Source organism: Crocodylus siamensis, chromosome 2 (genome assembly GCF_052110815.1).
Source record: "Crocodylus siamensis isolate JL-2025a chromosome 2, ASM5211081v1, whole genome shotgun sequence".
In the NCBI taxonomy this organism is placed as follows: Eukaryota; Metazoa; Chordata; order Crocodylia; family Crocodylidae; genus Crocodylus; species Crocodylus siamensis.
In genome coordinates this window covers 80,547,916-80,564,780 of record NC_143396.1, presented here as the reverse complement: position 1 = coordinate 80,564,780, position 16,865 = coordinate 80,547,916, and the positions used below count along the sequence as shown (strand labels likewise).

General features: G+C 39.4%; 1 long non-coding RNA gene across 1 annotated transcript in view; it reads right to left on the bottom strand.

Moving 5' to 3' along the window:
• The window catches only part of LOC149870442 (uncharacterized), a 157,749-nt gene that overhangs the window by 61,499 nt on the left and 79,385 nt on the right, over positions 1-16,865 (bottom strand). The window contains exon 2 of the long non-coding RNA XR_016440755.1: positions 10,315-10,494. This is a non-coding gene — a long non-coding RNA (uncharacterized LOC149870442). The remainder of the gene's footprint in view (positions 1-10,314; positions 10,495-16,865) is intronic.

Below are 16,865 nucleotides of genomic sequence, written 5' to 3'. Positions count from 1 at the left end.
AAGTTCCTTCACCCCCAACAAACAATTCAGTGTCCATATGTAGAACTGTCAAACATTTGTTAGAAATGGAGTATTGTTAGAAATGCACAGCTTGCATCTTGCACCCGATAAGAAAGAAACACTTTCAAGGACTTTTTTCCTTGCCCAGCCTTGCCACAGCTTTTCTTATACTAAATCGCAGACTCTCTCCCAGCTTCTCCCTAGCCTTTCTCATACAGATTACAGAAGCTGGAATTCAACTGACTGTGTCCTTGAAAGCGGGGGGGTTTAAACTCTTGGTGACCTATAGTAGTCTCTGAGCATGCTTAATTAGCTGATGCATATTTACCTCGCCGCCCTGCATACTTAAGTAGTTAATTATAATATGCATGCGATGTATGTAGTGATGTAACCACATGTATGCTTGTATGAAACGGAAGTGAGCTGTAAGAGTTCCTGTTTCTGCACACGTGCCCAGGAGGAAAAAGATAAATACAGCCTGCAAAATTCCTTGGTAGGTTCAGAGTAATCTGAGTTTTTGACCCTATTTGCAAATACACCTTTTGTGCCATCTAATGAGTGTGTATCTGTGATTTTAGTGGCCTCCAGAGAAACGAACTGCTTTAAGCATCACATTCACATAATGAATCCCCTTTAAAAAAAAGGGAACACTGAAGAAAATGTGTTCTGAAGATCATGAAGTCCTATGCTAATGTAACCCTACTGCTGGACACTGGCTGGCAGCAACAAGGACTGGGTTCAATTTTTGGAGTACTAAATATTTTCATTTTAGCTTGAGCCTCTGCCCAAAAATCTGGGAACACTAAAGTAATTACATGGGTGTCCCGCATAAACAAAACCCCTCCTTGCAGATGTAATATAGAAAACAGAAGAAAACACCAAATGCAATGTGAAACACTAACTACATAGTTAGTGCCAGGGGAAGCTGCTTGAGAGTGCAGGTCCTCGGGCAGTGTGAGGGGCCCCTCGGTGCCTTTGGAGGGATAGCAGTGTGGCAATCTTTGCTCTCACAGAGAGGCTGTATGTGTATGTGGGGAATGTCTGCAGCTTCAGACAGCATGCACACACCCCACGCTTCTGGGCTGGATTATATGGCCTGCTGAAGCAAAAACTGCAGGAAAAGAACTCCAAAGGAAGCAAGTTGGTTAATGGCTACAGCTGGCCCAACCACACAGCCAACTAAAACAAAGGCCTATCCAAAGAAACAAAGGGAAAGACCAAGCCTACCTTCTAGGCCTGGGCTGCAGGTGATTTGGGTCACAACTCCACTGGGAGCAGAAAGTTGCAAGCTCAACCCTGGCCCCAAATTGGCAGGATTAGAAATTCCCAGGTTCCAACAGTGTTTAAGCTGCCAGGCCTAAATCCTGGCCAGGAAATCCAAGGAACTAATACTCTTTCTACCAATATTAATCTCTTACAAACTCAAAAGAGAAAAAGGGGAAGAAAAGGAGGAGAAAGCAGTGCCCAAACACTGGGACATTCTCCCTCTCTCTCCCTCTACTTGAGCTTCCCTTTTCACTATCTGCAAACTCCTTCTCTCTTCAAGAAGAGTTCACTCTTCAGCAGCCCCCTGGCAGCTTCTCCTCCCCCAAACCAGCCTAGCTCACCTTATATCCCTTGCATGACATTACCCTGGCCTTGTCCAGTCAGGGAGTGCCACACTCCAGTTCCTATCCCAACCAACTCACCTGAAGAAATCTCTGCTCCCCCTGACCAATGAGGCCAGAAGGTTTTACATATTTGCCCCAGATACGGGCCCAAGCTTGCCACATGCAGAGCACATGGCCAAAGTATAGGAGCCATCTTGCCCACATGAAAAAAAAAGACACACAGACAAAAACACCACAATGTACAACCCAAGTGTGTGGGGATGTTACACAAATATTATGAAAAAGTCCCATATGTTTGTGCAGACACAGGACTGATAATGACATTTGATTTTATTTGCTGTTATTTTTTAGCTTTAAAAAAGATACAAAGGCGAAGTGCAGTATCTTAAATCTATGACCATATCACAGTTTGGCCTGGCTGGCAGCAACACTAGTGTCCTATCTAGTTTGTGGGTTTTTTTAAAGCTTTGTTTACATCAGATTTTTTTAATCAGTTATGCTATCAGGTTATTTATAAGAAACCAAATAATTTGTAAACAGACATTTGGTTTACAATACGTCTCATTTCAGAGATTTAATAAGCACACTTTTTATTGGTTTTCTTAAATCTCTAACCGGACACTGCTGCAGTATGCACACTTTCAGCAGCAAAAAGGATGCAGATGATAATTCTTCCTAAAGCAAGCCAAGTAATTATCCTGCACTTCAAGAAGAACAACTACTACTCCGCTATCAAGGAGGTACTGCAGGAACAATGGAAACAATGGCTGCTCTTTTCTGTATTCCAGATTAAGGGACTTACTGAGCTACGTTACTATGTGTAGAACCAAGGTTCCCTAACAATTAGTAAACTGCCTGAAATATTCATTTTCCTTAAATGATTGCATCATATGAAAACTGGAATACTACATTTTCAAACCAAGCAATGTTAAGATAAGATTGAATCATCTTATTTTACTGAGTGTTTGGACAAATAAAATATGAAAACACCAATACATGGAATTTAAAATTACTGGTGCTTGTGAGTTTTCTGAGTTGAAAACGTCACTAGGATACTCCACATATTCACCTTCTTATGAATAAAACAGCCTTAAAATGTAACTATGCATTAAAATGTATTTTGTTTAGTTATTAAACTGAAGAGTACTGAGCAATAACACTGTTGATGCTGTAGCAAAACCCCCAGTTTTTCTCTTTTTTTAATTTAAAAATACACTCCCTCCTCTTCCCCTAACCATTTCTGACTTTCTCTCTGCCCTCTCTATCCCTTAGAAGTGATTAAAAGTAGTACTAGGTAAGCTAAGCTAAGTTCTTGTACACTATTATTGTAATAAGCCCCTTTTTATATTGCAAATAGTGTTTTGTTATATTTGTATTGATTTTTCTTGTTTTATATTATATTGTATTGTATTCCTATCATTTTTGCATTGATTTTTTTTTTATTGTTTATTAATACTGTATGGTAATGTCAAGTAATGTCAAGTTTCCATTTTGTATGTCAAGCCTCCATCTTGTGTCCTCTGCCCAGGTATAACCTATGACTCATGCCTAACCTGTCTCATGTAAATTGGTTCCTGAATGAATGGGGATGAATGAGGGTGCTTGAGAGGCAATGGCAGTAGGTCTAAAAATAGCTCCCTCTGAATGACCGAATCATCAACTCAACGACCCAACCATTACCCCACATTGACCCTCCTTGGCTCAAGATTTGGAAGACAAAGACTGCTTCAGAAGCCAGCCAACCCACCATTACAGACACCTGAAACTGCCTGCCCTAGCCTGGACTGCACATGCTCAATACACCAGGGGCTGGCCCTTGCTTGGGCATGCCCCTGCCACTAGGGTCATAGAAGGTATGCCCCTATAAAAGGGGGCAGTGAAAACAGACCCCATGGAATGCCCTTTCCATCTGGACCAGTACCATGTCACAACACCTATTCACCCAGAGACCCTGCAAGCAACTCCCCTCTGGACAACACCTTGCTGGAGAAGACCCCAACTGGCCATCAAGGATCAACTCATGGCCCAGGATAGGTAGCTATCACCTACCTTCCTTCCCCAAGCAAAGGACCTGGACTCTGTCCCTATAAATGTTGATTTCAATCCCTCCACTAAGCCTTTTTCTCTCCTTCTACCATTGTGTGGGTGTGTATGTGAGTGCTTGTGTGTGTGTAGGAACCAATAACTTCATGGGTCTATGTAGTGTGTTGTCTTTTTAATAAACCTGTTATTTTGAAACTACAAGTTGGGTTTTTGTCTTACTGACCTCCCAACCCTCCCCCTTGATTTCACGGCTATCTCCCAGCTTCCTATCTCTGTTTCCAGCCCCAATCTCCCAGCTTTCTGCCTCTCTCTTTCCTGGCTGTCTCCTCCTTGCAACCGGGCTTTTTCGCATGCTTCCACCCCAGCACCAGTTCCTCAGCCCAGCTTCTCTCTAGTCTACAGGTTCTAATCCTGGTCCTGGCAACTTTTATTCCCTACACTTTCACAGTTTCACCTTAACCTTCCCCCAGGTATCCCAAATACCCCAAGCACACACATACACACTGTACCATCCAAGTTAGGAACTCACCTGTGTGTATGTGTGTGAACTGGTGAATATATATATATGTCATCATGTGCCTGATATATGGATTAGTGATCTGTGTATGTGTATTGGGTGTGCATGTGCTGGTAGTTGATTTTGTCTAATCTTTTATGTGTGTAGTGTGTATGTGTTTGAATTGGTGATAGGTGTGCATGTGTCTAGGCTGGTAATTCTGGATGTGTATGTGCCTGAGTTGGTAGTGTGTGTGTGTGTGTGTATGCACCTAATTGATTTATGTGTGTGTGTATGTGCACTTGTGTCACACCCTCCCCTCTAACACTGCAAGTTTGAGATCCTGAGAGTTGGCCTGACCCCACAGGGCAACAATGCCAAATATAATTTGCTCTTTAATCCTTCACCAAAAATAAACAATTAAACCTAGAAAAATAATATCTACCAATAAGGATATATTAATCTTCTTTTATGCCCCTGTATTACTTTAAAAAGTAATGAGAAGTGAAACAATTCAGGTCAGCGTAATACACACTGATAGGATAATTCTGTCTCCAGCGGCCAGGCAATGTTGAGGACATTGTATTTGAACCATGACAATCTATAGTATTTGGGTATTTAGATATATAAATATTTAGGTTTCAGTATATCTCTTATATGGGAGTCAGACACCTAAAAGACCTTTGAAGATCTGAACCCTGGCACCTTGTTTCAGATGATAATAGTTAGTGCTTTTACATGTATAGGTATCAGTTTCAACCTTTCTGAGCCAATTAGTGCTCCCATTATACCCAGACAGAATAATGATGAATGAAAAACCTTCTTGATAAATTAAATATAATTGAACAGTGAATGAATTAGTTCTATTAAACAACAGAATTGGAATTTAAGTTATCTGGTCACTACTTCTAGATCACCTCAGAATGTAGTCAGAGTCTTGCTGTGAATTATATCACTAATTCTATTAAAGTATCTGATGTACCTAAGTATGGAATTTGGCTTAAATCTATACCAGTATTCAGAGATCTGGCTAAAAGAAGTCTAAATTATGAAAGGAAGAATATTTTTCTTCATATAAATTTTATACTAACATGCAATTTACATTTTTCTTGATTTTTCTTAATGAATATAAGACAAAATAACCTGCTATCCTGGTATATGGTCTCTGTCCATAGCAGTACATAATATTAAAGGTCCTTTGTGGGATAGAGAATTTAGACATGCTTTGGGAGTATCCCAAATTACTTTCTTAATGGACTATTAGTTTTTAAAATGACATTGCAAGCATATGTCTACTGAATCACAGTTCTAAATTTGCGAGTTACAAAAATGTACACAGAGGTTCTTTGCTGATCTGAAACAAAGTAAAAAATGGTTGAGGATCTACCTGCATATTTAATAAACTAGTAGTTGTATTGAATTTTGTACCTTGCCCTTGGAAATTTTCCTGTATGTTTTCTAGGGAGAAAAATAATTTTTGTCAAAATTGTTTCCATTCAGTTTGTCAAATTTGTGATAATCCAAACCTTTCCATTCTTAGCCAGTGTGAATTGTAAAATGTCAAGGTCTTGTTGGATAACAGGTCATTGTCTGTATGTCCCTGTCAGTTTGGATGGATGTACCTGGTTCTGTCTGGAAGGACAACTCTGGTAGACCTTGCCTTTGAAGTCAACGCTAGTGCATGTCAAACTTTCTTTTACCTCCTCAAAAACTGTACACTGAAAGTCTTTCTTTCTCTTGTTTTCTCTCATTTTGTGTGTCATGAAGCTATGCAAATTTATTACCTGCTGCTATTGATCATTATGATCTTGACTTAATTGGTATAAAATATGCACACAATAGATAGAGTTTAAAAACTATTCTAGAATACTGAACTGATATCAGTATCATACGCATAGGCTGTCTACATACAAAGGAAAAATCAACCACTATATCTGATAAGAACCCTACATCTGGATAACAATCATATATACTAACACAGACATTTTAGATCTAAAATTATTCATTCACATTTTGTGAGTTTTAACACCAACCTATTTACAAGAATAATTATAACTAACATCAAGTTCCAAAAAGAAAACAGAAGTGGATCAATGATAACGTTGGTCACTTCTCTTGTTCTGTTCACCACATTGGTGATTAGACACTTTCAGGAACATAAGCTATAGCAAAAACTTTGTTATCCAGCACCCATGGGGAATGAGGGGTGCCGGCTAACAAAATATGCTGGTTAATTGAGAAGCCCAAACAAGCATCTTTGCCTGTTCGGGCCGGCGCTTCTCCTGCCGCGTCCGGGGCATCGCCAACCATCCTGCCACATTGCCAAACCTCCTGTGGGCCCTGCAGCCCATGAGGGACAGGGAGGCAGGCCCTGTGCAGCCTCCTATGCTTCAGGTTGTGGGGCTCAGCAGTGTAGGTTGCTTTGCCCTGGGCTGGGGGGGCTCAGCAAAACCGGAAGTGCCACAGTGGGCACTTCTAGTTTCACTTTTACCTTACAAGCCAGCATGCCAGTTAATAGAGCATGCTGGCTTGTAAGATGCCAGTTAAAGCAGCATTTACTGTATGTGAATTTCCCTGCTATCTGCCCCTAATTATGTGTGCATGTGTTTAAAGGATTTGGAATAATCTGTTTAATACAATGGTTTAATATTTCAGTAAAGTAGTACTACAAGGCTTTTTTCTCTTTTTCTACAAAAGAACAGTGCCAAGAGAGAGAACCTGACAAATACTTTTAAGTTCTTTCATTTATCCAGAAACTGAAGGGAAACGGTATATGGCCCCTAGTGACTTGAAATTACAGTGTCTGTGTTGCCTTAATAAAACGGGACTTTATAGTGTGCTTTCAAGGTTTTCCGAGTAGTCCATGTACTGTGTAGTCCAAGGCTATAGAGTTACATAAAAGCCCAAGTTTATTGATAGTTTTCCACTGGTCAAAGAGTAGCTTACTTGCAGGTTATTCAAGCAAATATTTTTTCTTTTTAAATTTTATTATCTGAGAGCTATATACAGAGTTTGTTCTTGGTTTAGAAACCCTGAGCTCTATTAAGTCCATTCAAATTGTTTCAGTGGAACTTAAAATCCAGGTATGAAATAAATATGACACGCTTTTTTAGGGAAGTACAAAACTGAACAGCAGTTGATACAAAGAGAGAGAGAGAGAAAGAGAGAGAAGTTATAAACAACATGGATTTGAGTTTTAGAGCAGCAGTCGTTCCACTAAGGAACAGAGCTTTTGAAAAGCTAATGGTGGAGATATATCTTTGAAATGTTGATTATACAGTAAAAGCTGCATTAACCAGCATTTCAGTAACCAGAATAGTCTATTAACTGGAATTTGGAGGGGGAAGCTCGTACTCAGCAGCCGCCGCCGCCACCCACCACCCTGTGCTGCTGCTGCTCCGCATGTGATTCGCCACCCCACTGCTTCGCGTCCAGCCAAGAACCCCTGCTTCAGGTAACTGGAATTTTTAGATAAGCCCCCCCCTTAACTCACTCATGCCAGATAACAAAGCTTTTACTGTATTTTGTTTATAAAGTCAAGTTTTAAAGGTTTGTTTTGAAATTAATTTAGTGCAACACATACTCTCAGTGAAAAATTAAATGCTAATACAGCATCTTATAGTTTTTACAGATGCTTATGCTAATTAGTATTACTGTCAAAAAGAATTAATGTAACCTTTACTAGAAAACTGAATAAATAAAAAGTTAAAGTGTTAAAGGTGCTGTGTTATATTCAAATGTCAGCATTACCTTTTTGAATTTATGTTTCTTGTAAGATATGGCATTTTGATGTAATCACTCAAGAGAGTGGGGAATTGTGCACAGATATAGTTATATTTTAAATACTTTACATTGAAAAGTAGTAATTAACTACTAAACTGGTCTCATTTGATATTCATTTTTAAGGTTTAAAATTTAATTTGGATTCCTACCAAATTTCCATAGCAGCAATACCATGTACACTGGTTTTATAATAGTAAAACTCCATTGATTTTGGCAAAACATATCCTGGATTTACTGTGGTATTAAAGGGAGAAGAATTAGCTACTCTGTCCTTGGAAAGATAAATATGTGATATTTTCCCACTGTTCCGGTAGACAATTGTGTGAAGACAAATCTGTGAAATCCTGTGATTCACTCTATTTGCCTTAGGATGCTTAAAATCATTTTCCTTGATAGTGTCCAGAAGACCTAGTAACATTTTGCATGTTAATTATATCTATCCCATTAACTCCTTCACAAGATCCTAAGCTACATTCAAAACCTGACATTGTTGATATAGAATGAATAAGTAATTTGCCGACAGTAAAATGCAACCACTTATGGAATGAAATGCAATAACATGAGTGCTTGCTCCAATAAAGTAATATATTGTTCTATTCTTAATAAATTAATAGAATATGCTTGTGCTTTCCATAAAATCTTTCAAAAGATACCTTTTGAAAAATGACTGAATTGCTTCTGACTTATGATTGCTAGAGTTGAAGAAACTATTCTCTGTTGTGCTAGCAACTTCACTTACATTAATCTAGAGCTACAGCCCGGCATAACATGGCCCTAAATAGATAACTTCATGTCTCATAAAAGTAAGTAATAGAAGTTAAAATCCTAGCTTACTTTCACCTTAACTGAGAAAGCTCTCCACCTGTTAGGTTAACAGATCTTATCAGACTTTTCTTCAAACTCGATAAATTTCCTGGCCCACAGAAGAGAAGAGTTGAAGCTCTAAGCTCATATCTTTTCTGGAAGAGAACAGAATGGCTAGGAAGTTCATTTAGCTAGTTTCAAAGAAGTCCAATAAAGTCTGTTAACCTAACATTGTAAAGTATTCCATTTCTCTATGAGTGCCTCATAATATACAAATACTCCTCAGAAAGAGACAGAGACACAAACATAGGAATGATTCTCCATAGGAAAGGCTAACAAATCTGGTATTTCCCTGAAACATGACTGAACATCTTAAGATTTTGCCATGAAGATGTAAAAAATTGAAATAAAACAGACTTTTAAAGACCCTAGTTTTGGCAATTCTTATTTGGAACAAAAATGTGTCATCCACAGGTTTTACTCTAAGCAATCTAGTTAATAAGACATATATCAACTTGTATAATTAAACATAAAATAATTTTACAAATAATAGGAGATTAATAACTATTAATATGGGCTGGGCAGAGGAGCCACATACTTGGGGGCCCAAAAGCCCTGCCCACCTCCTCAGGAAGAAGACTATCACTTGAAATGAGTAAAACTTCCCGCATGCCCATCGTCTTAGCCTCCCCCACTGGCCCCCAGCAAAAATAAAAGTCAGCACTTATGGGGCTGGGTGTCCAAATGGACTCTTTCTATGCAAGCCAAAAAGATCAGCATAGGGGTGAAGCAAAATTGGTACAGGTGCTCAGATATTTTTTGAGCAACTATTTTCTCTAAGTATGGCTTTTTACTAAAAATAAAAACATTTTATCTTTCAACTGTATTACCCAGCAAAATAGTTGCTCTTCTGCATCACATGATTTTACTACTACTACTATTTTTCTGTATACTAAGGAACCTTTACATACTGAGCAGTGCCTCTGACAAGAAATGTCTGCTGTCTACTCAAAGTGAGGTCCAATAAATCCTCCAAGTGGAAATGAAAATGAGTCTCAAAGTTCAGATCCAAATTCTGATTGCAGATTTTTGCTTCTGCCCTCCACAGCAATTTAAGCAAATATCAAATCCAACTCCATGTTTAGATTCTTAAAACTGTAACGTTCTGGGTTGTTTTGGTCTTGGTTATTTATCCATTTTAAAATTCCTGCCAATTTCTTTATAGACTTCTTATCAATGCCAAGTATTCATCTAAGGCATATGTTCTGTTATCATTCAATTTTCAGCTGGAACCATTACCTACCTCTTTAATTATTACTTCCCCCACACTTTGTGACCTTGAAGGGCCTCAGTAAACTACAACAGCAATTGCTATTGCTTCTTTTTAGAAAACCCAATTTCTTTTTATGTCCATTTTAAACTTCCAGTCTGATGCACTTGACAGGAATCTGTTCTTTCATCATTTCATTTTGTTGAGTGTAAGAACTCACATCTCAGAGCTTCTGATCATTACTGTAGGCTACATTTTGTCTCATATGCTGAAAAACAGCCCAAGGAAGGGTCTGCGTAAGCTCTTACCTTTCACTTCTTCTTTTTTCTGTATTCAGAGAGAAGAGAAGGAATGGAGGAAGTACTGTCCACTGGCTAGGGCACAGGTCCAGGACTCCAGAAACTAAGACTCCAGTCCTTATTTCTCCATAGGTTTCCTCTGCACCCTTGGGTAAGTGGCTTAAGTCTCTGTATGCCCCATTTCCATGTCTGTAAAATAAGAATAACATTAACTTTTCTACCTCACCAGGATGTTACAAGGATATATAAATTAAAATTGAGGTGCTATAAATTCAACAGGATGTCATTCAGAAAATGAGCTAATGCTGGGTACAACCAACCCTCACCTGAAAGCACCTGGTTCTCAGTCAAAGTGCATTAATTAACAATTTGTCCACCTCCTTCTTGAACACTTCTCTGCATAGTTTTACTGATGCCTTCCCCGTGGTTGTTCAACATCCATATGATGAAGCCATTTTCAGAAGTGGTGAGACAACAATGGATGAAGTGCCAGCAGCACAATGACACCTAGCTTGCAGCTGGTTTATGACAACAAACATCACCAGATTTCCATATTCTTAGCCAAGATCAACATTCAGATGATGAGCACCTGGCTACAGCTGAGTCCAGAGAAGATTGAGCTGATTACTTCAAAGAACTTTATGTCTATATAACATCTCAAACCATAACAAATAGGTATATCACTAGAGCTCCTAGATGCAATGATAAAACTAGTATTAACACAAGAATCTGCCACTCTGACCATAAAATCATTCTGAAGCCTTCAGGTTTCTCTGGTACTCTTCAGTGCTATTAAATGTCCAAATAACTAATAGCAAAAATAAATAAATAAATGCTCACATCCAACCTGTGATTGGTAAAAAGCTTGTATGTTCATCCTATTGGACATACACTTATGTATAGTAGTCCATCCATCCATCCATGAAGTCTGGCCTTATTTACTGCAAGAATTATTTTCTAAAAAATGAATCTGTCTACTCTAAAAGCTCAAGTAGTGCAACTAGCTGTTCAATGACAAAGAAATATCTGAATATATCTCCATATTATCCATTTTCTCCACTGATTGCTACTTAACAAAGTCCAGTCTGTGGTCTTGGTTCTGATATTCAAATCCTTCCATATGTGCTACCTACAGAAGAAATTGTCTCTCTTTATAATTGTGGCTTCCCAACAGCATGGTATGAACCCTTGGTACAACAAAAAAAAGTTAGTGTGGGGTGAGGAGAGGCTCTTGAATGAAGAAGACAGAAGTTTCATGGACAAAAAGATTATCAATGGTAGAAATAAGTTCTGAAGTTTTACCCAAATTTTGTTAGTTTGACTTGGCTTTCTCTTAATAAACTACACATACAAGTGGCAACACATAGGGGTGCACGGGAGTGTACATGCACCCCCTAAGAGCACTGGTGCACCCCTTGACAGCAGCATTTCCACACTTAGGTGATGGGTAAGGGGGGCAGGTGAGAGCACTCGTGCCCCCCTGATAGCACCGGCCAGGGAGTGGGGATGCCAGGAGAAGCGATCCCCACAGTCCTCTCATGGCCAGTCGCACTGACCAAGGGAGGTGGAGTTCCCCCATGGCCGATCACGCCGGCCCGATCTGCCCTGGGGGGGGAGGGGCAAGTGCCCCCCGACTCAGGAGACACCTGTCACCCATGACATATATGCACCAAAGCCAGAGAAACACCTATAAACTAATCAAACTATTGTTTTTTCCTATAAAAGAAAAGAAGGAAAGAGGAAAAGAAGATAGCAATTATTATTATTTTTATTTCTGATTTTAAATACTTGAGAAGTGCTCCCATGCTAGACCATGTGAACCATATAAGCAGCTAAATAAACAGATGCTAACTAATTCCAGTTTCAGTTCAATGCCTTGCAAAATGTATCTTCGCTGAAGGACATTTTCTGTATATTGCATACATTTTCCTTGCAGAATTTACTCTCCCCATTCTGTTTTGATTTGACCATAGTACAAAGCAATGCATTGACCCTAACAGAGGCATAATTACTTGAGGGTTCTGCTATGTCAATATCTATCATTCTTTTCCAGCATGACCAATTTTTCTGTTTCCATTTCTACACTCTACTTCTTTTCCATTGTTTATTTCCTGAGTTATCACCATCCTTTTTTTTCCATTCCTCTGATGTCTGTCATTGTTCCTCAGCTTCTCTTTAGCTACAATCTCTTTACACTTGGGATGCAGTCAGCTTATTAGAAACTGTCATCATCCTGACTGCTTTTCCCCTCATATTAAAGTTATTCCCATTTTTAGGGCATCTTTAGAAAATTATAGTGTGTGTGTATATGTGTGTACGCATGAATGCAGGCATACATGCACTATTTCAAAGGGAAATTGAAATTTGATTCTCTGGCTCAAACACCAATCCTATTGTTAAATGGAGCTGTTGTACCTAATAGCAAAAGAAGTAGATGCCTCTTTCTCTTTACTAATTATACTTGCAATCAGGTTAATAAGGCCAAAATCAAAGAGTGTTATTCTTGTGCCTTTCTTGAGCGCTCCACAGAATTCTAGACAATGAACCTTGTGAGGATGTCCACAGGAAGGAGGAAGGGGAGTGGAAAGGACAGAAGGGGTTGGTCACTGACAGCTGTCTTCAGTCACTTTCATTTTGCTACTGCTAGCACAAAAACTGCTTAAAATAATAATGGCAGGGGTAGGGCAGCACAGTCACCTCACTACCCAAGGGTTAGGAAGTACATACTCACAAGGAGCCACAGAAGTCCTCCTGCTTAGCCAACTCAGGAACCAAAAGTGAATCCATTTCTCATTTGGCTTTCTATCCCTCACCCCCCCGCCAAGTCAGTTCCACTTATTGACAGCACAGGTGGCAAAACTGCCCACTACTATTGTGGTAGTAATGAATTCTTAATAGATTATTTTGGGAAGACTAGGGGAACACAGTGTAACAAATGGGCTGTCTGTTGATTTGAATAGCTTAAGCTTTATGTATCCATAGCTGAAAGGAAATTTTGGATGCCTATATGAGCTGGGTGGCTGCTCCAATGCGCTGTAATTACAGTGTATCGGAGCAGACTTGATTAATTGAGTCTGGTGAAGCATGGTAATTACTGCGCTCCAGGCAGCCTTCGCATCTCGTGTATCAGTGTCCCCACACTGAAAAATGGTGATGGGGGCACTTTAACTAAAGTACATTCAACAAGCTTTAGATAAGGAGTCCCTGCTGCCATTTGGTAGCACAGGGATGCTGATACACCAGATGCTCTGGGTGTTTGAATTAGAGCAGCATCAGAGCCGCCCTAGTTAAAGTGCCCCCTCAGCATGTGGACAAACACCCTTTGATGCACACATTTGTTAAAATGTTGGCAGCACATCACTTTCTGCTATTACTTCCTGCCCTTCATGTTCCCCCCCCCGCTATATAACTACATTTATTATGGTTGCTATTGTCTCTTGAGTATAACAAACTTAAAGCTTTCTTCTTTTTAACTGAGCTTACTGAAAAAATCCACTTTGTGACCAGTCTTCAAGATAATGTGGACACATCGACATTAGCTATGTAATGTCTTTGTTAACTGCTGTGAGATTTCTCTCCCCATTTAAGAGAGAAACAAAGCAAGCAAGACAGCTTACTTGTGAATCTTGCAATATGATACCTGAAGAGTATGATTTTATTAAAAGTAAAAGAATTCTTGTAAAATAATTGAACTATATGAATTGGCCTACTGTATATTCTTGTCAGGAAACTTTCTGCTTCTTCTGTTTTATTTCTTTTTTCCCCTTTTCTTCTATATCCTTTGCTGTCTCACACACAACTTTCATCAGTGCAGCTCTTTCTGCAGTTACTTTCTGTTTCTTCCCCTCAGTTATTGTTGAATGGAAGCTTCTTTTCTGTTATCTTAATTCTCACTTTTTAATTAATTAATTCATTGCCTTTCACCCTCCATTGCCTTTCTCCATTTTGTTTCAAAGCTATTAGCATTAGATTTCATTTCTGGTGGTTTCCTGTTTTCCTGTTCAATCTATAAAGATTATCGGCTTTAATCTTTTTTCACAGTACTTCTGAAAATGTATGTTATAAACTATTGTCTTCACCTTGTCCATCTTCTTTCTGAACACTTCCTGTCAGTGCTAATTTTATGTCTTTTACAGTTCTGTTATTTGCTGATCTCATCCTTAAATGCTGACCAGTGATTTCTTCTCCCTCAGTTCCCACTCTTCTGAAATAAAAGGCTTGTTCAGAAATTGCAGCAGAGTGAATCGAGATGATTTTTAGTGTGCTGTGAGCAGTTTGGGTCTTTAGCCCTCTCTACTTGTGCAAATAAAATCATCTAATGGATGATTCACACAACTGCGCCTCCTTCCATGCCACACATGGATGGCAGGAGACGCAACTGTGGGATCGGACATTAGATCCCATCATGTTTTATTGCCAGTGCAGGAGGAGCCCCATGCACCCCAGTTAAGCGGCTTTCAGCCGCAAGGGTCCCATACACACCTCTGGGGCTGGAGGATCCCTACTGTGGTGATCTCCTAGGGCCTGGGGGGGGGCGGGGAGGGGTTGTACACTTTAGTGATTGCAGGGCTGGGACCCCTGTCTGTTGATGGGGCTGCCAGCAGCCGGGGAGACCTTGCTACACGTGCAAATTAAAGCTCAATAGGAACCAGCTATCAAGTTAGCACATATTTTTGAGGTCTAACTTTAGAGCAGTTTAGAGCTTTTTATTGCATGATAGCTACTTTGCAAGAGTAGCTGGTCTTCAGATAATTGCATAATTAACCAGTTAAATGCACAATGCCTGTAATATGTAGGGGGGCCTTTGTCTCAGTCCGTGCATTGCCTGCAAACCACCTGGGCTGAGCTGCTTCTGATTTGCCTTTGATGTTTCATGCTTCAGCTTTCACTGGATGTGTAATTTAGGTTTGATTTACAGATTCTGTTTAGTTTCACACCAACCTCATTGCATGGCCCTTTTCTTTTACCTTCATCCAATTGGAAATAAATCATTCTTGGTGCATTTATATAATAATCACTCTTCTTGGGGTAACATATTGAAGTACTTTTCTGTTGAGTATTTTCAGTTATTATTTGTATTAAGATAGTAGTGAAAGGCACCACTCAAGATCATTGTTCCATTGTGCCAAGGATTGAACAGCCCCTGTCCTGAAGAGCAGAGAGTGTATATAGAAAAAAACAATGAAGGAGGCTGGAGAAGGTACAGCACCTATGCAGCATGAACTGTGTTAATGGCCTGCAATTGAATTTGCACTTTTTTGTGGTAATTAGGTTTGATTAGGTAGTGGAGTTTGTACAGAAGGACAGAAAAGGAGCACCAAGGAGATGGGGAAAGGAAGAGAAGGGAAGAATATTGCATGGAGGATACAAGTGGGCTTAGGCTAAGCTGAAGGCTAGCAGAGGGCAAATACCCAGTGAGCAGGTGAAATGGTTTGAAATAAAATTATAGAAAATTCTTTCTTGACATTATCAGTTTTGGAGGGTCACCTTTACAGCTGCTGTGTGTGCTTCTGCCACCTGGGCCTCTCCCCTTGAGCTGATTTAGCCCTGTAGTCACTCCTTCATCTAAGATCATAAGATTGGGAAGTGAACAAAGACTGCATGTATCCTTTTGCTTCCAGAGGGGGCTCCCAGCTGCAGAGATATGAGTCTGGGGCAATGGCAAATGCAGTATTCCCGGCTGGGTCTCATCTCTCTCCTTGTCCTCTGACTGCCCACTATGACATAGTGAATGTCAGAATTGAGGTTTGGAGGTTTGCTTAGCCACTCCAACCAGAGGAACAGAAAGGTAAAAAAATTGTGAGGAGAAGCTCATCATTATTTTATCTCACTATTGAAGATGTGGCTGCATTTATCCTATAAAATTAAGTGAACTCTAACCTTATATTAGTGAAACTAATGATCTGAATAAGGAGATATTTTGCTATGAACACTCTTAGTTAATTGAGTTAATGATTGTAACTCAATGCATTCATTAGCACCGTCTTCCAGTTTTACTTGCAGTATGACATTAGCTAGCTTTTATAACTGACATTTCATTTCCTGCTCAGTTTGAATATTACATGCTTGTAGTGGACAGTTAGAGAGGATGATTAATGTGTGCTGTTCTCTCTGCTTCTTTTCCAAACCTGTTATGCAGTTCTTCTGTGTGCTAACAGAGTATGGCTGGATTTCCTGCTCTGAGTAATGGACAAAGAGATTTGCATATGCTATTTCATAGAAAAGCTTATGATGATCCTTAGAGTCTATTTTCAGTTATTATAATCACTTTATAACTATTATCATTATCATTATCACCTCTTTTTAGATAGGGAGCCATTTAAGATCAGTTGCTCCCTATACTATTTTAGATAGTTTATAGACTGTCTGTTTATGTTTTTCTATATGCTTTTCCTTCTAAAGAGCAATTATGGAAGTATTTACCAATACCAGCGTTATCTTTTTTCTTGGACATCTTTAACTATGCTCAGTAAATGTCAGTGATTGCAGCTGGCTGTAGAAGTAGGATCTTTACAGAAGATTTCAACAAGACTTTCTCAGATCCTATTTATTTCTCAGAT